Here is a 25,433-nt window from a genome sequence, read left to right on the forward strand (position 1 = left end):
GATTTAGGCCCAACATCATCCTATAAATATGGAGAGAGTGCACACAAGAAGGAAGTTCGACACCATCATCTCCTTCAGTCACCTCATTTTCACCTTATTTTCATAGCATGGAGTAAGAAGTTAGCAGTCGGAGTCGTCGTTTCTACCTCTAATTTCATCTCTTCTTCCTCATCAAGGAAGGAGGGACCTGGATCTGCCTAGAAGTCTTTGTAGTTTGAGCTTTTCTTACACCCCGAGGGGTCAAAACAATTTCCATTCTGTTTTCAGCTCATCGCTTCCGTAGCTTAGTTGTTTTTAATGTTTTTCTTCTAGTTGCCACTCTAGTTACCTTTCTATCGTTGATCGCTCTTTCAATCCTTGTTCGGAATTCTGTTTTAGTTACGTTTATTGAAGATCTTTTATGAAATAGAGTTTTTGATGCAAGTTGTGTTGGATCTGATGTTCTCTGTTTTGATTACTTTTGTTAGTTTTAGTTATGCTTTGTTTATGTTTTTTTTATTTAAAACACCACGAGGGTGGAGGGTTAAGGCAGACCCACACCTGTGCATTGCCAAAGACCATTGCAACGAACAAACAAAACACCGAGCCGCCCAAAAGTGACGACTCGCCAAGACCTATTAGAGTACAACGAGGGCCTCCCTATCAACTAGAGTGGTCATCTAAATACTCTTAACAACCCTTTTACAATTACAGTGGTGCAATCTTTGCAATACCAAAACCTAAGACCATTTCCTAATTGAGACCCGCAATAGGGATACCTCCGCAGGGAACGGTGTCTCCTGGGTCAAGGTCTTCGATGAAACCCTCCATCTCCCAGCTGGGGATCCCACATGAGACATTCATTGAGCCAATGCCCGGCTCATTCACATCCGAATTACCACTCCCAAACGTCACCGTGGCAACGTTCTCCTTCAAACGCCAATAATCAATGTGGTGGCCTTTGGTAATCAATTCTCCCTCGTGCACCTTACCTTTCCTCTTCCTCGACACCACTTGGAAACCATCCTTGTCCACACTTGGTTGGTTTCGATTTGCTGCTCTTGGGACCGACGAACCAACATCCATTGTACCCTCCTTGCGCGTCTCTTGGTTGGCACATTCTTTATCCTTGTTTCTATGCTCATAGCTCGTTGAAGTGTCAGCCCAAGTATCCACCTTTGGACGCCATTCTCGGCGGATGATCTTTGAGACATTGCTTGAATAGTGCGTCGTTGTTGGCGTTCGGTGGTTTTTACTTCCATCACGTTCCTTCCTTCCCAAAGCATGACACTTATCAATGGTGTGCCCAACATGCTTACAATTGGTACAAAACAAAGGTATACGATCACATGCCACTTTGTGCCTTGATTCTTTACCTAAGATATTGAGAATAATCTCATCCGTAGGGGGCGTAGTGATGTCAATCTCAACGCATATCCTGGCAAATGAGAGTTGGGATTGGTTAATTGTGGCATGGTCGGCTTGTAATGGCTTGCCTAGTAGCTTGCCGATCGCCATGAGGGTCGATTCCTCAAAAAGATGCGCCGGAATTCCCATGATGTTATACCAAACGGCAACAATCGGTGACTCGAAAAAAGTATCAAAGTCCGGCGCCCACTTGAACACCCTCATCGGGTGTATATCAATAAGCCAATTCGGATTCCCATTAGGGCCATTAAGCACCTTAGTATAATCAGCCACTTCTTGGAATTGGATTAAAATGTTCCTAGCATTCAAGTGTTTCCATGTGAAAGTAGCATTCAAGTGTTTCCATGTGAAAGCACCAACTAGCCCCATACCCCAAAGCTTTTTTAGATTTGAAACGTAGATGGGAGCGAGTGGGAGAACTTCCCGACTAAGGCTAATCCTAGTTTCTCCGATAGATATTTCGTTTCTAAATTGGTAAATGAAAGAGATGGGGTACCTTCGCGGCAGCCGGCCGTCCCCATAGGCTTGGCCTTGTCGGCAACAAGCGTGATTGGATTGGCCTTTTGGCTAGTGTACAAGGTTGAAGCTCCCTCCACATTCCCCATCCCTCCATGAGAGAATAATTGTCTTGCCTTCTTCCAAGCAGCCGCCGGCCGGACCAGGTTTTCTGGCGAGGATTCCGGCGGTGGTGCGTCGGAGCCGTGGTCATCTTTGCCTCCATCTTTGCCGAGAAGAGGATGCATAGTACATGGTGGTGATTTTGAATTCAAAATGGCATTTTCCACAAATGCACCAACATTATCTTGTCCAAGAAAAGTGGCCTTTGTCTTATCCTCATGCACCCACCAACTCACATGCCACCACATCCTTCACGTGGGCCATGGTACTTGCTATGGTCAGTCGGTTGACCATCACTTTCTCCATGCTTGGTCCTCCAAGATTCTGGCCTGCCGGCGCCGGCGACATTCCGGCCATCTCCTCACCATTGAGCCCTTCCATTCCACTCATCAGGATGTTCCCTTCCTTGGCCATTTGGGCTAGAGAGCTCAACATATCCCCAAAAGGTGCGAGCTTGTTTTCCGATGTCCCTTCCCTTTTACCATGGAGTTCCGCAACGAGACTATCAACCATTTCAAAAACCATCTTCTTCTTAGCCCGACTAACCTCCGAACCAGATTCAAGACCGGCTCATTTGAGGGCTTGTCGAGCTTTCTCCGGGTGAGGTGTGCCAACCTGTTTGGTTTTAGACCGTGCAATCGAATGAAATTTCCACTCCGACGAGGAGAGGGGCTGCGTCGTGTATTCCAAGGCCGCGGCATCCCCCTCCGGCAACTCACCACCGGACTTCACCATGTGTCGGTTGCAACAATCACATTACACCTCCCTCGAAGGGGAGCGAGGGAGAGAGGGCGAATTCTAGAGAGAAGAATTGACCAAAACTTGATCAACTTGCATGAGAATAGGTTAGATACTTTAGATCTGTTTTTCTTTACGTCAATTTCATATGGATCTGTGTTCAATTTTTCTGATTCCTGTTTTTATCTTTGTTGCTATGTTTAGATCTGCTTTCGTTATTCTTATTTAGCTGCTTAGCGAAGAAGAAGGTAGTAGTTTGTTAGAATTGCAGTCTCTGTCACCTTTTCGATGTTTACAGCTTTTTAGTAGTGCGCTTATTTTGTGTCAGTGGTCCCAAGTTACTTTTACATTTCCGTTCTTAGCTTAGTTGATCAAGTCATCTGTTCCTTAGTTCTAATGTTTTTCTGGTTTTGCTTGATCAGTTTAGTTTAGTCAGTTGATCTGTTCCCCTTTTCCTTAGTTTAAACTTAACCCACTAAAAAGTGTGGCCACAGCCAACCTCTCAATGTCTCGAACCTAACTTCACTCGCATCTGTCCCTGAGGGATTCAACTCTTACTTACCTTTACTAGTCTAATAGTATTGTGGGTTAAGGTCTTGAGTCTCTCTGTTTGCATACCAACGACTGGATAGTAGCCAGCTTGATCCATTCCCTGTCTAGCCTGATCAAGTGCATGAACTCTATGTGCTTTTAATCTTTATTATGAACTCTGAGTGCTTAAGCGACACTTTCACTATGGCAAGTGTACCTTGTTCATACTGATTTCTTCGATAAAATCCCGAACTGCTACTTCCCTTCTCCAAAGCTTCAGCCTTTATTGCAAAGTTTTGAGCTTCTTCAAAAGTATGTACCATCTATAACCCTATCTTATCTCGAATAGAGATTTTTAGCCCACTTAAATAGCGAGAAATCTGCTGACTCTCGGACTCTCGCAAGTTATTACGTTCTGCAAGTCTAAGAAATTCTGCAGTATACTCATGCACGGATCTGGTGTCTTGGATACAGTTATGATATAATTGAAACAAGTGTTGCTCGTAATCTGGTGGTAAGAATCGGTCCATAAGTAGTTTCTTCACCCTTCTCCACGACTGAACTGGCGCCTTCTTTGTCGAGCCTGATTACGTTGCAATTGATCCCACCATACTGATGCACCACTCTTCGATTTATAGGCCAATAATCTGACTTGTTTTCCCCATGCAATTTCCATGAGATCAAAGAATCGCTCAACTTCAGAAATCCAATCCAAAAAATCTTCAACACGCATATTTCCATTAAAGGCCGGAATTTCAGCCTTGATGCGATACTCATCTCTGTCCTCACTTCGTTCATGCTTCCTAGCAGGCTGATGATCATCAAACTCCTCCAAATCCTCGCTTCCTTCGGAATCAACATCGTCGTAATGTTGACGACGAAGAAGTTCACGATGATTTTGTCTCGCTCCTCGTGCACCTTGGGCAACTCCCCTAGTAAACACCCTTTCAACTTCAGTTCGCTTGTGACCACCATTCAGATTAAGTCTTTCAAGTGTTGCTTGAATCTGACACAGATGTTCACCAAATCGTGCCTCCATCCCTTCGATTTCGATCATAATGCCTCAACCCCACGATCTCTGCCAACAAGGTTGTTGTCTTTTCTAACGTTATCTGCCATTGAACAAGGAAATTTCCTCGATCTGATACCAACTAACGCAGAACATAAACGTAACTAGGAATAATTTCTACAAATTAAACCTCCACACACACAATCCGGAATCCACCAGAAAAGTATGATAAAATTCCCAGGAAAATAAATTCAAATCTCTCAAAAGTGTGTATGCCTGTGGCTACATAAGCCTGTTTATCCCCTAAGAAAATTAAACCCTAAATGCAAAAAAGGAAACACAAAATAGAAAAGAAAATTACAAAATAGGAAAATATAAAAATTTGCCAATTGGGGATTGTCTATCTAATTATGGACTCCTAATTAGACTTTCCTTCATTGCTGATTTGTCCTTTTATCAGTTATTTTATTCTAACAATGAACAAATTTTTCCAGCCAAAATGACAATCTTATAAATACTCTACTCTAACACTAGTGTAGCACATGTGTGATACACGGACCATTAATTTATTTTTATATTAGTCCAAATTTTAGAAAAATAAGAAATATTTGCATGATATAAAATTAATATAAATGAATATGTATGAAAATTTTTATCTCGAGGATGATGAAGAGTAAAACATTGGGATTTTGGTTTCTTCTTTAGAGGCGAAAAATTACTCTACAGACTGGAGGCGATCTATTTGTTTAGGGTTTGATGTGGACGATGGGTATTGAAATCCTATAATTATATTATAATACAGCACAATAAAATGATGTAAACAATATATTCTCCATTCCTTAATTCTAATTCTCCATTCCTTAATTTTAGTACCGAATTTCAAAACTAAATTTATAGGGAAAGTTCCTTAAATTCTAGCTCCATAAATAAAATATTCCAAAGTTACTAATTTCATATATTCAAAACTTTAAAAATATTATAAGTTACTTAAATAAAACCACATACCATATAATCACGAAAAACACTATCCAAACTAATGACATTTATTTTGTTCCTAGGTAGGTAATTTTATAAAGACAAATAAAATAAACTTTGATTACTAAAAAATTTATGGAATGATGTCGACAGTGGCGGATCCCGGATTTTGATACTGGAGGGTCCAAACTAATGCTAAAAATTGTCGTGTAATTTTAGTGTCAACGCCCCCAGAAACAACCTAAGCATGAACCTTACGAATTCCCATACAGAGATGGATAATGAAAAAGAAATAATTTAAAAATGAGCAATAGAAGTTATAGATACATACAGTGACATTGTCAGTGTCGATATAATTGAAGATTAGATTTTTCAAATAGAAAGCCATCGAAATAATTAAAGAATATTTATTTATATAAAGAGCATAACTTTAACATTAAATTTACCGATAATATATGATAGTTATGGAGTTAGAGAATTTAGTACAATGATAATATTTACACTACTAAAAAAAGGACAAAAATAACTAGTTTGAAAAAATAAAAAAACTACTCCTAATTAGATGGAAAAGTCAATAAAACAAAGTAACAAAAGTACATGAGAAAAACAACAACTACAAAAATACACCAACTGCCAGCGCCAAGAACCGAGCTTGGGCCTCTTGGTTTCAAGTCACGCTTCTCAAGCTACGGCTAAGCAATGCCATGTTAATCGTATACGCATATATAATTATATGATTAAACTTTAAATGGGTGCGGCTTCATTGAACAAGGTGGATAGTAGCATCATCTGGTGGCAAGCTTTTTCTTGAAGTAATAACTGAAACACCAAATTTCACTTTTGTGGTATGAACCAAACCAAATCTCAATTTGTTGTAATATAAATTTATTTTTATTTATAAAATTATGTGATTTCTCAAACTTTTTAATTGTTTTGAATTTAAAGCTACGTAATACATAGATGAAATTTCAGTGAAGTTTTTTTTTGGATGTATTAACTAACTTTTAATTACATTTAAGGGGATTAGGCTAATTTTACATGTGATGATAATGTAAGTACTTAAAGTTGAACGACAATGCATGCTGCCTACCAAACCTAAAAGAGTTATTTCGTTAATAAAAATCTGGTATTGAAACTTTCACCACTATATAATGCTTCAACAAATGGTTTTCTTATTCAAATCTCCAATTTCATCTCGAACTCCTGTGTAAGATAAGTTGGGAAAGGGAAAATAATGAAAATTATTAAACAAAGAAAAAAAAGAAAATTAAACTTTAATTTCTTTTCATCTTGATGGATTAAATCAGTTGGGTTGGGCATATATATAAGAGCTTGTTTAGTTTAATTTACTTGATTTGACATGATCAAGTTATTGATATTGTTATAATTACTATGCATGCTTTGAGCTAGGGATATCTTTCTTAACAAAATTTAAAAACACGTAACAAATCCTATCGTGTTGTGATAAAAAAAAATAAGTACTATATTTTATATGATAACTAAAATCAAATTATAGTTCTTATATTATCTCGATTCATCCACATTGATTACACAACATGGTATATTTTCAAGATTTATTTAATGTAGTAAGGGTAAAATAGGGATTCAAGTTAATGAAATTTCAATTGCATATAATAATAGCACTAAAAAATTGTACTCCCTTCGTCCATGATAAAATGAACCATTTTGACTTGGTGCGAGTTTCAGGAAATTATTTTAATTTTGTAAAGAAAAGTAGATAAAAAATTCAATGACATGTAAAACTTATATTTATATATAGATTATAATAGAATGCGAAAGAAATGAGTTAGTCAAGTGTAGATCCACTTACTATAAAAGAAAGAAGTAAACAAGCCATTTACTTGTGGGATCCTGAAATAGAGAAATGGATTATTTAAAATATCATATTATAATGTGGGTCCACTTACTATGGTTTCACTCATGTATATCTATGTTGACATGGTGTAATGTGGTTCATTTGTTATGACAACACAAGGTTAATCTATATAATGACTTAAGTTAATGTATATAATGTCAAAATAATATGTAAGTATTTTTTCGAATTCGCAATCATAAAAATGACAATTATAAACAATTTGTATATAATGAAATTTGTTGCAATGTTTTTTTATATAGAAGCAAAATGCTTAAATTATTGAGGATATTGAGCAAAGGTTCAATAAATCAACTAACAAGGCTATGCTACAAACACCAAAAAACACTAGAGACAAAACAACAACACTCCACAACAAACTATGAGCTACCTAGACGGGGGCACCTCGACAAACCAAATGTTGGAATCGTGCTTGGTCAAATGAATTTTGACTAATAATAGATATTACAATACATTTAATTTTGTGAAATTAAATGCAATAACGTCGATCTACGTTTGTAACACCCCGACTTTTTCTACCTTTTTTTTTTGTTCTTGAAAGAACCGTCGTTTGTACACTTGAAAATTTTTCGACCTTGTTTCTTTTATCGAGAGAAGTATTTCACTTTTGGGGTCAAACAATTATTCTTTCCTAGCCCAATTTGAAACCCAATTGTTACGAGTCCAAAATGATACCTACACGAAAGAATAGACCACGTATCAAATACACTTTCGACAACAAATCAAGACGAAAAGTTGGATAAGAACCGCGTCACATCAAGACGAAAAGTGGATAAGAACCGCGTCACATCAGGCACGTTTTCCAACGATGGCCGCATTAATTACTCGTCGCATCAAAACGAAAAGACGTGAAATTTTGTCTTTTATGAAAAAATTTTCTATATATACAACCCCTCTCCTTTTCATTTCTTTACTTCACAATCGAGAGAAATCCGAGAGAGAGAAGAGAGGGGATGGAGGAACGAATTTCCGACCACCTACCTATCGGGAACGGCGTCGGCGGCTGGGGGAGATCCTCGGCGACGGTGGCTGGGGCGGACCGTGACGGCGAGCCGCCGCGCATACAGCAGCGGTGGCGGTAGCGTGGTGGCGGCGTGAGCGTAGCCGAGAAAGAGAAGAGGAGAAAGAGAGGAGCACGGCGTGAAGGCTTTAAACGAACGAGGTGGGCTTTCTAGTTACTGTACAGTTTTTACGAGAAGTTTTTACGTGGGCTTTCGAACTAAAGTGTTTCCAAGGACTTTCATATATCGGTTTGAGCATCATGTTATATGTGATCAAAGTGAAAGTGTTGTTGCGCATGTTATGTTGTGCTATGTGTTGATTTATCGAGTGAATTGTGATTTGCTCGACTCGTTGATGTGATGTGAGATGATGCTCGACCTATGCAGAAAAATGATTTATGTTTCAAAAACGTTTTGAGGAAAAATAAAGTTGAAAAGGTTATGTCAAGCCATATTTTGTTTTGGAACTATGCCTATCTGACTGCAACGATGAATGGAATGGATTGATGGTAGACCGTGGGAGGTAACCACTTCCCCGGCACTTGAATGTTAAAATATGATGAATGATGAAAGGAATGATGAATGACGAACGGATTGATGAATGAACAAGAGATAGTGAAATCGGGTTTGTCAGATACGGCATATGTTCCAGGAAAATAGATCGAAAGATCGCTTTTGAAAAAGGAAAAGAAAAATGTTTAGTGTTCTCGGACTTTTCCTAAAACTCCGAGTTCACTCAAAGAGTGGCTTGACAAAAATCTGTTTTTATAAATATATTTTCGGCACGTGTCCACTGAGTACACCAAGTACTCAGCCCTGCATTTGTTTTAAAAATGTGCAGGTTGAGCAGTGATGACGGCGGACGATGTTGAGCATAAAAGTGAAGAAGATGTCTATGAAAGTTTCAGAATATGTTGTGTCTTCATACATGACATTATTCTACTCTCGAAATGCGTCCGCTGAATATGGTTTCTTTCGCCAAGTATTGTGGTCGAAAATTTTATCTCGAGTTGCTGATTGTTGAAAAGACACTCTGATTTTATTCGAGCTTTTCCCATTTGTTTGGAGCTAAAGTCGAGTTTGCACTCTGTGTATCATACACTCTGATATATATTATTCTTTTAAGCTAATTGAGCCTTTCTTATGAACTGTTATCCTTAAATGCTATTGTTAATGTTTATCCCTTGGTCACGATCGACTCGTTTGTAACACCCCTGGGGTGGGCGGGCGTGACAACGTTCCGAGTAGATGACCGTAGTATATTCATTTTCTCAAATCTGATTCCCGGTGAGTGAGAAATAATATATTAAAGTTGGTCACAATAAAGCTAGAAATGAGCTATGTGAAAAGACTTCGGGGATGATAGACTTCTTTGATAAGTATCAGATGAATTATTATGTGTAATAATTATCGTTGAATAAGACGGGTGACAAAGCCCACACGCGCGCACACGCGCGCGCCGCCGCCGCGCACCGCGCACCGTGCCCCATGCCCCGTGCACCGGGTGCCTGGTGCCTGGTGCCTTGTGCCTTGGCAATTGGTCTTTGGGTGGTCTTTGGAGCTGGTCGTTGAGCGTGGTTCGAGCCCCGCTTGTTCTTTTTAGACCACCCCAAACTCCACGCTATCCCCGACGGGTCGGGTCCACGTCATGGTCCCGCTGGACCCCGACGCATGACGGGAGATAAAAGGTTCCCGTTGGACCCTGACGCATGACGGGAGACAAAAGGTCCCCGCTGGACCCCGACTCACAACGGGAGTCAAAAGGTCCCCGCTGGACCCCGACGCATAACGGGAGACAAAAGGTCCCCGATGGACCCCGACGGTCCATGGTGTATTCCGTCGTGTAGCATGTCCAGGTGCGTCGTGTCTCTTCAGCTCTCTCCCTCTCTGCATATCTTCCCGTCGAAGCTCTGCCCCCGCCTTACTCCCTTTCACCGGAGCTCTGTTGCTAGCGGTGCTGCTACTTCAGAGACGAAGCCGTTTTATCTTTAGGTACGACACGCCAAACCGAGAGCACTACCGGGGCGTATCTCGTCTTGCGATTGTTGTCGAAATGAGATACAAGTCTTGCCGGGGGAAAATTACAATAAAAATAAACAAAGGAAACACACCAACTAAACTGAAATCAACACCTTTGCTTGGAGATGTCGACTGACCCGTCTACCGCCGCTGCCACCGTTCCATCCACCGTGTCCCCCGTCGCTCCCGTCAACACGTCGTCGGACATAATGATGATTCCGACTCCTGGCTTCTCAACCTCTTCATCAACAGCCCCTTGGGTGTTTGACAACCCATTTGGGACGGTTTCTGGATTCACCTCGAGTGGGTCGGTCGGTTCAACTTTCAGTGGTTCCATTTGATCCTTCATTGGGTCAAGTGTCGGGGCCTTCGGGCACGGCACGGGTGCTGGACCCTCTGGGGTCGGCACGGGTGCTGGACCCTTCGGGGTCGGCACGGGTGCTAGCTCCTTCGGGGGCAGCACGGGTCTTGGACCCTTCGGGGTCGGCACGGGTGCTGGACCCTTCGGGGTCGGCACGGGTGCTGGATCCTTCGGGGTCGGCACGGGTGCTAGATCCATTGGGGTCGACACGGGTGCTGGATCCATCGGGGTCGGCACGGGAGCTGGATCCTTCGGGGTCGGCACAAATGAGGGGCCTCCATGCTCCACGCAACTGTGGGGGGTACTGTGCCCCAACCAATTGTTAGCTCCTACGGGGGCAACGGATTTGGTCCATTCCATGGGACAAGCTCGGGACCAATGGCACCAAGGATGATGCCACCAGCTGAGAAGCCGTCGAAGTTCACTGGAACGGACTTCAAGAGATGGCAACAGAAAATGTTGTTCTACCTAACAACGTTGGGTGTCGTTAACTTCCTCAAGGAGAACGAGCCAACCCCGCCAAGCGAGGATGAGGCACATGTCGAGATGTACGTCGAGTATGACGCTTGGCGCAAAAGAGACTATCTTTGTAAAAACTTTATTTTAAGTGCTTTAGATGATAGTCTCTATAACGTGTATTGTACTATTCCCACATCAAAACAAGTGTGGGAAATGCTAGATAAGAAGTACCGTAGTGATGATGCGGGTACTAAGAAATTTGTAATAGCTAAGTACTTGGACTACAAAATGGTCGACTCCCGACCAATCATGGACCAAGTGCAAGAATTCCAGCTCATCATCCACGACCTCGCCGCCGAGGGAATGGCCCTGCCTGAAGCTTTCACGGCGGGCACGGTCATTGATAATCTTCCACCCGGCTGGAAGGACTTCAAGAGCTACCTTAAGCACAAGCGAAAGGAGATGAATCTTGAAGACTTGATCGTGAAGTTGTGCATCGAGTCAGACGTGCCAAACGTGATGGTTTGGCTAAGGGCCATGGCCCACCTGTTGCAAAGGCCAATCTGTTGGAGCGGGGTGGTCCCTCCAACAAACGCTCCCGTCCAATTGCAAAGGACAAGGGCAAGAAGAAGCAGCCTGCGAGGAAGGTTGAAGGCAACTGCTACAACTGTGGCAAACTTGGCCACTTTTCCAAGGACTGCCGCAAGCCGAAGAAGAAGCCGGCTGCCCACGTTGTTGAAAAAGAATTCAAGGACTGGGATGAAAGTGACCTTGTTGCTGTGGTCACGGAAGAAGTCAACCTTGTTGATAACAAAGGTGGCTGGTATATCGACACTGGGCTACTGCCCGCGTTTGTACCGATAAGAGCAAGTTTGCCTCCTACACCGCTGTTGAAGGGAGGAAGATCAATATGGGGAATCAAGTCTCGTCTCCAGTCCTCGGTATTGGAGACGTGATTCTCATGATGACGTCCGGCATCACCATCACTTTGAAGGAAGTGCTGCACGTCCCGGACATCCGGAAGAACCTAGTGTCAGGATCAATACTAGTGAATAAGGGGTTTAAATTTGTATTTGAATCTGATAGGTTTTCTTTGTACAAGTTTGGGAAGTCACTCGGAAAAGGCTTTGTAACCGACGGACTTTTCAAGCTTAGTGTAGCTGTACGTCATGTCCCTAAGCCGTTGGCTAATAATAAGAATGCATCTACTTCTTCTTACTTGGCTGAGTGTTCTAACTTGTGGCACAATAGATTGGTACATGTAAATCAAAATGTCATTAAAAAATTAGTAAGTTTAGATTTACTAAAGGCAAATAAAGTAGAAACTCAAAACAAATGTGAAACTTGTCTTGAGGCAAAAATGACTAAGTTACTGTTTCATTCGGTTGAACGGAACACGAAACCCCTTGAATTAATTCACACGGACGTATGTGACTTAAAATTGGTGCAAACGAGAGGTGGTAAAAAAATACTTTATCACATTCATAGATGATTGCACAAGATATTGTTATGTCTATCTTTTAAGAAGTAAAGATGAAACAATAGAAGCGTTCAAAAATTATAAGAACGAAGTCGAGAATCAACTTAGATGTAAAATCAAAATGATTCGAAGTGATAGAGGAGGTAAATACGTAGCCCCGTTTGAGGAATTATGCAACGCAAGTGGTATAATTCACCAAACGACTGCACCATATTCACCACAATCTAATGGTGTTGCAGAACGCAAGAATCGAACTCTCAAAGAGATGATGAATGCGTTACTGATCAGTTCGGGGATGCCTCAGAACATGTGGGGGGAAGCTGTTTTGACAGCCAACTACATCCTAAACAAAATCCCACTCAAAGGTAAGGACGTTACTCCTTATGAGTTGTGGAAGGGAAGGAAGTCATTCTACAAATATCTCAAAGTGTGGGGGTGTTTGGCTAAGGTGATGGTTCCTCCGCCCAAAGAAGTTACAATCGGTCCTAAAACGGTTGGCTGCATCTTCATTGGGTATGCACTTAATAGTAGTGCATATCGATTTATTGTCCACAAGTCTAAAATACCGACTGTGACCGTGGGAACAACAATCGAGTCAAGAAATGTTGTATTTCTTGAAAACATATTTCCTCGCAAAGACAAGGAAAATATTGTACCCAATTCTGAGACGAGAATTGAGGATGAAGCCACTAGTTCTAAATCAGCGGATGAAGAGTCAGAATCGCGCAAGCGAACAAGGCCTGATCCAAACGATGCGGTACCAAGACGTGGTAGCAGGGTCAGAACACCAAAGACATTTGGTCCTGACTACATTGCATTCATGTTGGATGAAGAACCAACATCGATAAAAGTAGGCTTTGCTGGCCCAGACGGGTTGCATTGGAAAGAAACTGTTCAAAGCGAAATTGAGTCAATTTTGCTAAACCACACGTGGGTATTGGTTGATTTACCTGAAGGTGCTAAACCTTTAGGATGCAAATGGGTCCTTAAAAGAAAGTTTAATGCCGATGGAACAGTGGACAAGTATAAAGCTCGACTGGTAGTCAAAGGCTTTAAACAAAAGGAAGGGTACGATTTCTTCGATACATACTCACCTGTAACGAGGATTACATCAATTCGAGTGTTTCTCGCGATTGCTGCTGTGCACAATCTTGAGATTCATCAAATGGATGTTAAGACTGCGTTTCTAAATGGTGACCTTGAAAATGAAATCTATATGGAACAACCTGAAGGTTTTGTAGTACCTGGATAAGAGAAAAAGGTATGCAAGCTGGTTAAATCCCTCTATGGATTGAAACAAGCGCCATTGCAGTGGCACTTGAAATTTGATAACGTGATGTTATCAAATGGATTTAAAATGAACGAATGTGACAAATGTGTCTACATTAAGAACACTGATAATGGATACGTTATAGTGTGTCTCTACGTTGATGATATGTTGATCATGGGTAGTAACACCCAAGTGATTAATGACACGAAAACCATGTTGAAGAAAAACTTCGACATGAAGGATATGGGTCTAACCGATGTAATTCTTGGAATGAAAATTCTAAGAACATCCGAAGGAATCACTTTAACACAATCTCATTATGTTGAGAAAGTATTAAAGAGATTCAACGCCTATGATGGCATCCCGGCTAAGACGCCTATAGAGCTCAATGTTCACTTGAGCAAGAACAAGGGTGAGCCCGTTACACAAGAAGATTATGCACGGGTCATTGGATGCATTATGTATCTTACTAATTGCACTCGACCTGATATTGCTTGCGCCGTGAACAAGTTGAGCCGTTATACGAACAATCCAAGAAAAGAGCATTGGAAAGCTCCTGTAAGAGTTTTGAGATATCTCAAGTATACTCAAAATCATGGACTAAACTTTTCGAGATACCCCCCGATACTTGAAGGGTACTGCGATGCAAATTGGATATCCGATAACAAAGACTCACTTTCAACAAGTGGATATGTCTTTTCTATTAGGGGTGGTGTTGTCTCGTGGAAATATACGAAACAGACATGTATAGCCCGATCCACCATGGAATCTGAATTCATAGCTTTAGATAAAGCCGCGGAAGAAGCCGAATGGCTTAAAAACTTCCTTGAAGATATTCCATGTTGGTCAAAGCCCGTGCCTCCAGTGTTAATTCACTGTGATAGTCAAGCCGCTATTGGGAGGGCAAACAGTGGCTTGTACAATGGTAAGTCTCGACACATTCGTCGATGACACAATACCGTGAGACATTTGATCACAACAGGGGTGATTACAATTGACTACGTGAAGTCATTGGATAATCTAGCGGATCCGCTAACCAAAGGGTTAAATCGTGATCAAATGAATAAATTGCTAGAGGGAATGAGTTTGGAATCCACAAACTAAAGAATTGTCATAGTGGTAACCTAACCATGATGACTGGAGATCCCAAGAACTTGGTTCAATGGGAAAACTAAGCTATGAGAGTTCGTGTGAAACACTCATCTATATCTATTCCCTAGAGAGCAATAGAGTGTTTGAAAAACTTGCCTAGTGGTGAGGTTAAGTCTATGACTTTTAATGATTCCTAAAGGATCTCGTTGAGATGAAGTTCTCAAGGAGACTAAGTATGACAAGATACTTAACGAGGAATCACCTATGTAAGTGTGAAGTGGGGTCGCTTCAAACTATACACTTATGAATACAAAGTGGTGTCCAAGGCCTGAAATGGACACAAAACGTGAGAACGGATGAGGTTGAGGTGTTTAAGTGTTAACATCATTGTCTCGGTGCATGTCGTGGAGGAATAGTTCAAAGCATCGTGCTGCTAGTCCGCCTGTGTATCCGATGGTGTTGACTATGGATGGTTCAAAGCAAAAAACTACCTATCATTATGCTTACATACCTCTTGAGGGTTGAGCTTGTGTCTGCATACATATGCATTTGGCAATTTTCACTCATGTGGGGGATTGTTGGAATCGTGCTTGGTCAAATGATTTTTGACTAATAATAAATATTACAAGACATTTAATTTTGTGAAATTAAATGCAATAACGTCAATCTACGTTCCGAGTAGATGACCGTAGTATATTCATTTTCTCAAATCCGATTCCCGGTGAGTGAGAAATAATATATTAAAGTTTGTCACAATAAAGCTAGAAATGAGCTATGTGAAAAGACTAAGGGATTAATTAACTAAGTGATAATTATCCCACATCGGGGATGATAGACTTCTTTGATGAAGTATTTAATCAGATGAATTATTATGTGTAATAATTATCGTGGAATAAGACGGGTGATAGAGCCCACACGCGCGCACAGGCGCGCGCCGCCGCCGGCCTGCCCGTGAGCCGCGAGCCGCGCACCGTGACCCATGACCCGTGTCCCGTGCCCCGTGCCCCGGGTGCCGGGTGCCTGGTGGCTTGTGCCTTGGATCTTGGATCTTGGCAATTGGTCTTTGGGTGGTCTTTGGGCTGTTCTTTGGAGCTGGTCGTTGAGCGTGGTTCGAGCCCCGCTTGTTCTTTTTAGACCACCCCAAACTCCACGCTATCCCCGACGGGTCTGGTCCACGTCATGGTCCCGCTGGACCCCGACACATGACGGGAGACAAAAGGTCCCCGCTGGACCCCGACTCACAACGGGAGTCAAAAGGTCCCCGCTGGACCCCGACGCATAACGGGAGACAAAAGGTCCCCGATGGACCCCGATGGTCAATGGTGTATCCCGTCGTGTAGCATGTCCAGGTGCGTCGTGTCTCTTCAGCTCCCACTGGCTAGTGCACCAGTCAATAACCCCCGGCGGTTACGGTCAAGCCATCATGGCACACATAATGGCTGTTGACTCCATCAATGCCCTGCAGTTGGACTTGGCCTATAAATAGGCATGCATCCATTGCATTCTAGACATAGAATACACAAGCATTCCTGCATACACGCTCTCTCCCTCTCTGCATATCTTCCCGTCGAAGCTCTGCCCCCGCCTTACTCCCATTCGCCGGAGATCTATTGCTAGCGGTGCTGCTACTTTAGAGACGAAGCCGTTTTATCTTTGGGGACGACACGCCAAACCGAGAGCACTACCATGGCGTATCTCGTCTTGCGGAAAGAGGACTCCTCGACTCGGCTTACCGCTTTCACAGATATTTTCCCGTGTAATTGTTTCAGTTTTTCCGTGTAATTTTCCTTTATTTATTTTCATTGTAATTTTCGCCCGACAAGACTTGTATCTCATTTCGACAACACCAAAAACAGAAGAGAAAAACAACACGACCAAAGGACAACAGAACCTGAATTTAATATATTAAGCAATAATCACTATATGTCTTCACCAATCTATAGGTAACATTTAATAACACACAAAATATATAATAATACGAAAACATGGATTAGATTCGAAAACATTGCAAGCTTACAACAGATATATTATTAGAACAATACAACAAGATGATACAATAAAACATGACGCAAGTTATTTTTGAAATAAAAATGATTGAGTATCCCTCTCGACGATGACAAGTTTTAGTGCGTTGGTGGCAGCGCTGGAAATCGTGGGAACGGGAAGCTAACTGATGGCAACGGCGGGAAGATGATTTTTGGGAAGCCGGGGATGGTCGGAGTTGGCGGAAACAGCGGGAACTGTTGGAGATGACGAACCGCTTCACAATTTCCGGCATCGAGGGCGACCACCGCAAGAATGATGCATAGCACATTCACGATTCTACCCATTTTTTGAAGATGGATGAATCTAATAAAGATTTAAAGGGAAGTTGTTTTTATTTTTGTGATGGAATAGATATGGAGTTTGAGGTGCTTATATAGTGGAGAGTTGGAATCCATGCATGCTAGCTACTTGATGTTGATGTGACTTTTTTTTATGTTTTTCTTTTCTTTTCTTTTCTATTATTCTTTTTGTGTTTATGATGCAAGATTATCATATTTTACATTTAATATTTGTGCCCCAAATTAAATATGGATATTTATAACTAATCTTTAGAAGTCCCAGTATAGAAATGGGTTGTGACATTTTAAGGTTGGGACCATTGGACCAATGACCGTAGACCAAAAGAATTAGGTTTCTTTCAGGTGTATTTTTTTTCAATTTAACTATAAAGACATTATAATATTATAGTATGACATGTTTCTTTATCTGTAGACTATAAGTAAATCATGCTTTCACTTTAATATAGGTGTATGTATACATGTGTAAATTAATTTAATGACTCCATTAAAATTCAGATATGTTGCATTAGAATGAAAATATTTTAGAAAAAGTTGAAGTAAATTAAATGTCAGCGAAGTGACGCGCAATTTTTGTATGGTTGTAACTTGTTGTAATCAACTTAATTAATAAACTACTACAGATATGTTATCCCACTACTATGTGTAGCGTAGGACGGCTAATTAGTTATGTATGTAATACAAGATTAAAAAGCAAACACTAGATCGCTGGGTTAGTTGAATATAACCCATGAGGTTTGACTAATCATAATGAAAAATAAAAACTAACAAGTTTTTGTTGGAATTCCTAATTACCATATCAAGATCCATTTGGGGAACAGATCCTCTGCTGTTCTTCAAATCACAGCAAAGCATGCTGTGCAATGAAACGCATGGAATAAAGAAGGAAACACATACTTATAGTAACTTGTTTCTTTTATTTTCAATCTTTTTACTTTTTACAGTTACTAATACACATCATTCCATCCACATGGCCCCACCACACCAAGCCATTATCTCTTTCCGTCAATATATGTAAATAATTTTTTGTAAAAGTTGTTTTATTTTTTTATCACTAACTACTATACTGATTTGTTTTATTTGTATTTTCAGAAATACTATGTAAAGTATATTATGAAACTATTATGAAGTATTATATTTATGTGGCATAATATTTCTTTATAATAATAATTCTTTTAATTATGATAATTCAATAATGCTCTACTTAGTTTTATAACATGGAATTAACAAAAATTAAGTGTTATTGTAATGTATAAAAATATATCAGTACTAGTATTTAAAAGAAGGAACATCAAAAGAAAAAGTATTCTTCTATCCAACATGCATGTCAATAATGAATATTATATTAGTAAAAAATGACAAGTCAAAGTTAATTTTTATTAAAATACAGTGATTTCTACGTGATATTTTATTCTGAAGTGTAAATGATGAAATTCTTGTGATAAAAAAAACAATTACTCCCTTCGTCCAGACTAAGATGGCACATTTGTTAATCAACGTGAGATTTTAGGAGTTGTTGGTTAATGTACTTAATTGGAGAGAGAAAATATGGGTGTAGATATTAAATGGAGAGAGATAGAGATTTTAATATTTAATTGAAGAGATAAAAAGTGGTTGAGTGTATTAATTGGATGGAGAGAGATTATAAAAATAGAAATGTTTCATCTTATTTGAAACAAACTGAAAAGGAAGGTGTGTCATCTTAGTTGGGACGGATAAAGTAATCTAACGATGGTATATGAGATTCCATTGAATCAATTAGCATATTAAAGAGATGAAATAATAGGTATTTAGTCAAATTTCATCACTATTTACACGTTTAAATAAATAAATCAGTTTAATAGTTAATGAGACAAAAATGTAAACAACTTTTATAAAAAATTATTTACATATATTGACGGGAAATAGATAATGGCTCTGTGTGGTGGTGGCCATGCGAATGAAATGAGTGAAGGTATTATAGGAAAAATGATTGAAAAGGAAAGAATCGTGTATAAGTTACGTTTCATTGCACAGCAGGCTGTGTTGTGATTTGAAGAACAGCAGAGGATCTGTTCTCATTGATAATATCAAGATAACATCAATTTCAAAACTTGGGTAGCTTACAAATGAAACCAACTCAAACCATGAATAAGGCGGGTATGGAGATCAATCATCAAACAATTACATAACTGAATTCTCAGCAGATAATTCAATACATATAAATTGAAGTCTTAACAGTGGAAGAAAATATACACAGGTACATGATGCCATGTATGATGATATGAATCGTCGAGATTCTATTTTAGTACATACTAGTAATATATATTCTCGTGTGATACACGGCTCAAATAATTTTGCAAAAGTTAATTTAACAACGCATTATCAATAATAAGAGTTTGTGTAACAGAAAAAAAATTGATTAAATAAATTTTAAAAAAAATAATACAAATAAGTTGATGGTTCTAGTTTCCCACACATTCGTATGATCTTTAATTGTCAAAAATTACTCTATTGGTATGTATTTATTTATCCAATAATTAGCCAATTAGTCAACATGTTCAATATATTTAAGTTATTTTTTACTCGTCTCAAAGCTCTTGAACCTTTTGATTGATCAATGCTTTCATTCATTAAGTTTAACGATTGTTAGGGGCAACAGACTTTAGTACTACTTGTTTAATCATTGTCTTGAATCACTTTCAATTGTTTCGGTGAGGTAGTTTAAAAATAATTTTCATTAAAACCAAAAACAAATTTACATGTTTTCTTTTTGTATTTCGAGTACAGCAATCATTCGCCTACTTCTGGTTAAGTACTAAGTGTTACAATTTCAATTGTATTCTAGCAATTAAGTTGTAATATAAGGGATTTACACATCAATTATATATAGAGCATTTGTTTATCATTATTATTGTTTTGATTAAGCTTTATAAATCCTTTTAATATACCATAAGCATTTTTTTATTATTTTATAAATATTATTGTTATTATTTTTTAACTTTAAATATATGAACAAATTAGATCATAGAATTTATTTTTGAGAACCCAATTTCGCTACCCCCTCCGTTTCACAGTAGTAGAGTCATTTCATTATTTGCACTCGTTCAGGAAAATGATAAATAGTTAAAGTGGACAAAGAGTAAAGTAAAAAAAGAATAATGTAGATAAGAATCTTCTCTATATTATTCTCTCTTACTTTACTATTTATCCACTATAAGTATTTATTACTAATTTTTCAAAACAAGTGAAAAAATTAAATGGCTCTATGATATCCATGATAGAAAGATGTGTTGGTTCATATTGGTTCTCGGTGATAATCAATGGCGTCCCCTCTGGGTTCTTCAAATCAACCCGCGGATTTAGGCAAGGCGATCCCATCTCTCCGGCCTTGTTTGTGATATTGGCAGAATACTTATCAAGGGCACTCGACAAGCTTATTGTGGGGCAGAGGGACATTACCTATAAAGCAACCCGACGGTGCATGGAGATCGGTCACCTTGCCTACGTCGACGATGTTATCATTTTTACTCAAGCGGCGACTACATCCCTTAGGCGGCTCCGTTCATGCCTTGATGATTATGAGAAGGTGTCTGGGCAGCAAATCAACATATCAAAGAGCAACTACTACATTGCCGAATGCCACGAAGGGAGTGCTAATCTCATACAATCCGAGAGAATCTTCTCACGAGGTACCTTTCCCTTCCTCTACTTGGGAATTCTTGTATATCGTGGTGTCAAGCGAACAGATATATTTATGTTCATTCCGGAAAAGATAGCAGCACGAATATCTGGTTGGGCACACCGACACCTATCTTTTGGAGGAAGGCTAACACTTATCAAAAGCACGCTTGAGGCGGTGACACTCCATATTTTCCAGGCCATCGTGCCCACGGCCTAGGTTCTCAAACTCCATGACCAACAATTGGCCCGCTTCTTTTGGGGCTCGACAAATGACAAAAAGAAGACGCATTGGATAGGATGGGACCAAACTTGCCGCCCGACTGCCGAGGGGGGGCTAGGAATTCGCAAATTCAAAGAAGTTCTCCAAGCCTTCAATATTAAATTGTGGTGGCGATTTCGTGAGCAAAACTCACTCTGGGCGAAGTATATGAAGGCCAAATATTGCTTTAAGGTGTCTCCCCTGGCGGCCAGACCATCGGGGAGGAACAACCCGACGTGGAAGAGACTCCTGAGAGCGCGTGCCCAAGCCAATCCCCACATCAGATGGGTGGTAGGCCTGGGAGAAATCTACTTCTAGGATGATATTTGGCTCGGCAACACGGCCCTTAGGGAGCTTAGCATCGATGACAGAGGTGCCCCGCTAACCTGGGTGGCGGACTTCATGAGGGAAGGATCATGGGATGAGGCCAAGCTCCAGTTACTCCAATACCAGGCCGGGATCTCTCAGCAGGTGATCGCACAGATCATGGACACGCCGATCGTCTCAGGGGAACCAGACATCCCGAGATGGTCCCTCTCCCGGCTTGGGGACTTTTCGGTATCCACGACATGGGAAATTATCCGCTCGAGAAGGCCGAGAATCGAGGGGCTTGACGATGTTTGGAAGGCCGGCCTCACCAAATCAATAACAATATTCAACTGGCGTCTGTTGTCGAATCGAATCCCGGTTGACTCTAAACTCCAATGGCGGAATATTGAGATAGCGTCAAAATGCCAGTGCTGTCCCCAAAGACCGAACACGGAGTCCCTCTAACATTTGTTCATTCAAGGATGGGGAGCAACTAGAGTATGGAGAGAGTTTGATGGGTGGTTTGAAGGCACGGCCCCATTCATCCGAATCAATGATACCATTCCGGAGAGGCTTGAGGTCTGGTCATGGAGGATCAAACAACAAGACACGAAGCACCTTTTTCGGACCATGCCATACCTCATCTTTTGGTTCATCTGGGCAGAGCACAATAGGAGCCACCACGAGCAGGTCCAATTCAAACCTTTTAATGTGGTTTGGCAGGTCCAAATGTTCATCCGGAACAGCATGGCCAATGGGGGGATCAGGCCAAAACACTGGAAAGGTGTGCAACTCAAAATGGAGATACCGAGCCAAGCTGAGCCAGAGAGGCCGAGAATGATAACCATGATAATCAAATGGCACCCTCCAGACCAATCGTGGGTCAAGCTCAATACGGATGGAGCATTCATGGCCACAACAAACAAGGGAGGAGGGGGAGGTATAGTCCGAGACCACTCCGGGAAGATGCTTGCCGCTTATGCAATCCCCCTCGACGCACATTCGGCCCTGGAGGCCAAACTCATGGCCATCTATCACGGATTGGAGCTGGCCAAAGAATTTAATCGGCCCATTTTGATTGAATCGGACGCTGAACAGGCGATCAAACTATTTAATGGGACAGCGTGGGGTACGACACACATTCGTCGAGTCATTGCCCGCCTACGCTCCCACAAACAGCAACACACCATCCGCGCAACCTTCATCGCCGGGAGGGTAACAAAGCGGCAGATATGCTCGCCAAGATGGGACTTGAACAACCTTCCTCCCTTCGGATATCATCACATAATGCACCACGTTTGCTCAAAGCCATTGTCCGATTGGAGGAGAGGGGAACCCTCAATATTCCGGTTAGAAATGACGACGGCGAGTAGCGCCTGGGCCGGGACAAGGCCATCCGATCTTGAGTCTAGCGGACGTCGTAGAGTACGCAGGTGTCGAGCCACTTATGGCATGACCTCTCCTTACTCTTGTGGCGCAATTGTCTTAGTGTGCTTTGTACATTGTTTTTGTTCACCTAGACATAGCCGGATCGGCCTACTTGTAATCCTGGATTTTAATCTTCTTTGGACATAAAATATAGGGATGAGGGACCCACGAACCCTCTACCGTGAAGGTGTTTTTATATAAAAAAAGGGCAGAAAAAAATGTAACCTAACCCTGAAAAAAATATATTATAGAAAAACATGGCAGGAAATGATATAACCTGACCTTGCAGTAGAAAAGTTAGACGAATAAGGACAAAATGGCCAAGGGATGTTGTCCAATTTTGAGAAGTTTAAAGATGTAATAGGGAGGTTGCTCCACTTTTGTTCATGAGCTCACATGTCCTTAGTCATTTTTTTAAAAGATTTTTATGAACTTAGGACCCATAGGACCCTACCTATCTACATCATAACCCCTGGCCCCATTACAACCCTAATAAAAGTCCTTAAGGAACTAGTTTGTGCCTATGGAACTAAAGCATAAGTGGTATGACAAAATGAATGAGTGAATGGTCCTAAAATCTTTGGTGAGAAATGAATGACCGAGTGAATCCAACAGTTGGCTAGAGTAGGGGCTATCTTGAAAAACTAATAGGCTGATCAGACTGAACAAAAGGGGAGGGAGGAATTTGAGACTGCAAAATATTTGGAATGGCCTAAAACTTATGGGGAATATTTCCAAAAATTGAGTCAGTTTCAAACATAGAAATGTAAATATTTGTTTAAGTGTTGTTTTTGAGTCAGTTATGTGAATATCTTTGAGTCTGTTTGTTTTTTTTAGGAGTCGGTCAGGGACCCATGCATGTCTCTTGCTCTTTTCTTGTTGTTCTTTCATACTTGAGGACAAGCATGGTTTAAGTTTGAGCAGTTTGATAGGGCTCATTACAAGCATGGTTTTGTAGGGTTTATTACACTAACATCGCTGATAATGTGCGAAAAGAGTGGTGAATTTAAGTGTGCAGGAGCTATAAGTATAAAAGCAGCAAGTGCAGGAACAACTTGATCAACTCGGAAAAGAAGTGAAAAATAGCCAAAAGTGAAGCTAAGTTGATCAGTTGCATACAAACAGTGAAGCCTGCCCAGCTGACAAGTTGATCAAGTGGAGTTTACCACATGAAGTGATGAGTCAGAGAAGAGAGAAGAAAAGATGTCATCTCAAGGGCATAAATGTCAAGACATGATGGGCTTACCCTAGGGATTTAGGCCCAACATCATCCTATAAATATGGAGAGAGTGCACACAAGAAGGAAGTTCGACACCATCATCTCCTTCAGTCACCTCATTTTCACCTTATTTTCATAGCATGGAGTAAGAAGTTAGCAGTCGGAGTCGTCGTTTCCACCTCTAATTTCATCTCTTCTTCCTCATCAAGGAAGGAGGGACCTGGATCTGCCTAGAAGTCTTTGTAGTTTGAGCTTTTCTTACACCCCGAGGGGTCAAAACAATTTCCATTCTGTTTTCAGCTCATCGCTTCCGTAGCTTAGTTGTTTTTAATGTTTTTCTTCTAGTTGCCACTCTAGTTACCTTTCTATCGTTGATCGCTCTTTCAATCCTTGTTCGGAATTCTGTTTTAGTTACGTTTATTGAAGATCTTTTATGAAATAGAGTTTTTGATGCAAGTTGTGTTGGATCTGATGTTCTCTGTTTTGATTGCTTTTGTTAGTTTTAGTTATGCTTTGTTTATGTTTTTTTTTATTTAAAACACCACGAGGGTGGAGGGTTAAGGCAGACCCACACCTGTGCATTGCCAAAGACCATTGCAACGAACAAACAAAACACCGAGCCGCCCAAAAGTGACGACTCGCCAAGACCTATTAGAGTACAACGAGGGCCTCCCTATCAACTAGAGTGGTCATCTAAATACTCTTAACAACCCTTTTACAATTACAGTGGTGCAATCTTTGCAATACCAAAACCTAAGACCATTTCCTAATTGAGACCCGCAATAGGGATACCTCCGCAGGGAACGGTGTCTCCTGGGTCAAGGTCTTCGATGAAACCCTCCATCTCCCAGCTGGGGAGCCCACATGAGACATTCATTGAGCCAATGCCCGGCTCATTCACATCCGAATTACCACTCCCAAACGTCACCGAGGCAACGTTCTCCTTCAAACGCCAATAATCAATGTGGTGGCCTTTGGTAATCAATTCTCCCTCGTGCACCTTACCTTTCCTCTTCCTCGACACCACTTGGAAACCATCCTTGTCCACACTTGGTTGGTTTCGATTTGCTGCTCTTGGGGCCGACGAACCAACATCCATTGTACCCTCCTTGCGCGTCTCTTGGTTGGCACATTCTTTATCCTTGTTTCTATGCTCATAGCTCGTTGAAGTGTCGGCCCAAGTATCCACCTTTGGACGCCATTCTCGGCGGATGATCTTTGAGACATTGCTTGAATAGTGCGTCGTTGTTGGCGTTCGGTGGTTTTTACTTCCATCACGTTCCTTCCTTCCCAAAGCATGACACTTATCAATGGTGTGCCCAACATGCTTACAATTGGTACAAAACAAAGGTATACGAT

Source organism: Salvia splendens, chromosome 15, assembly GCF_004379255.2.
Source record: "Salvia splendens isolate huo1 chromosome 15, SspV2, whole genome shotgun sequence".
NCBI lineage: Eukaryota > Viridiplantae > Streptophyta > Magnoliopsida > Lamiales > Lamiaceae > Salvia > Salvia splendens.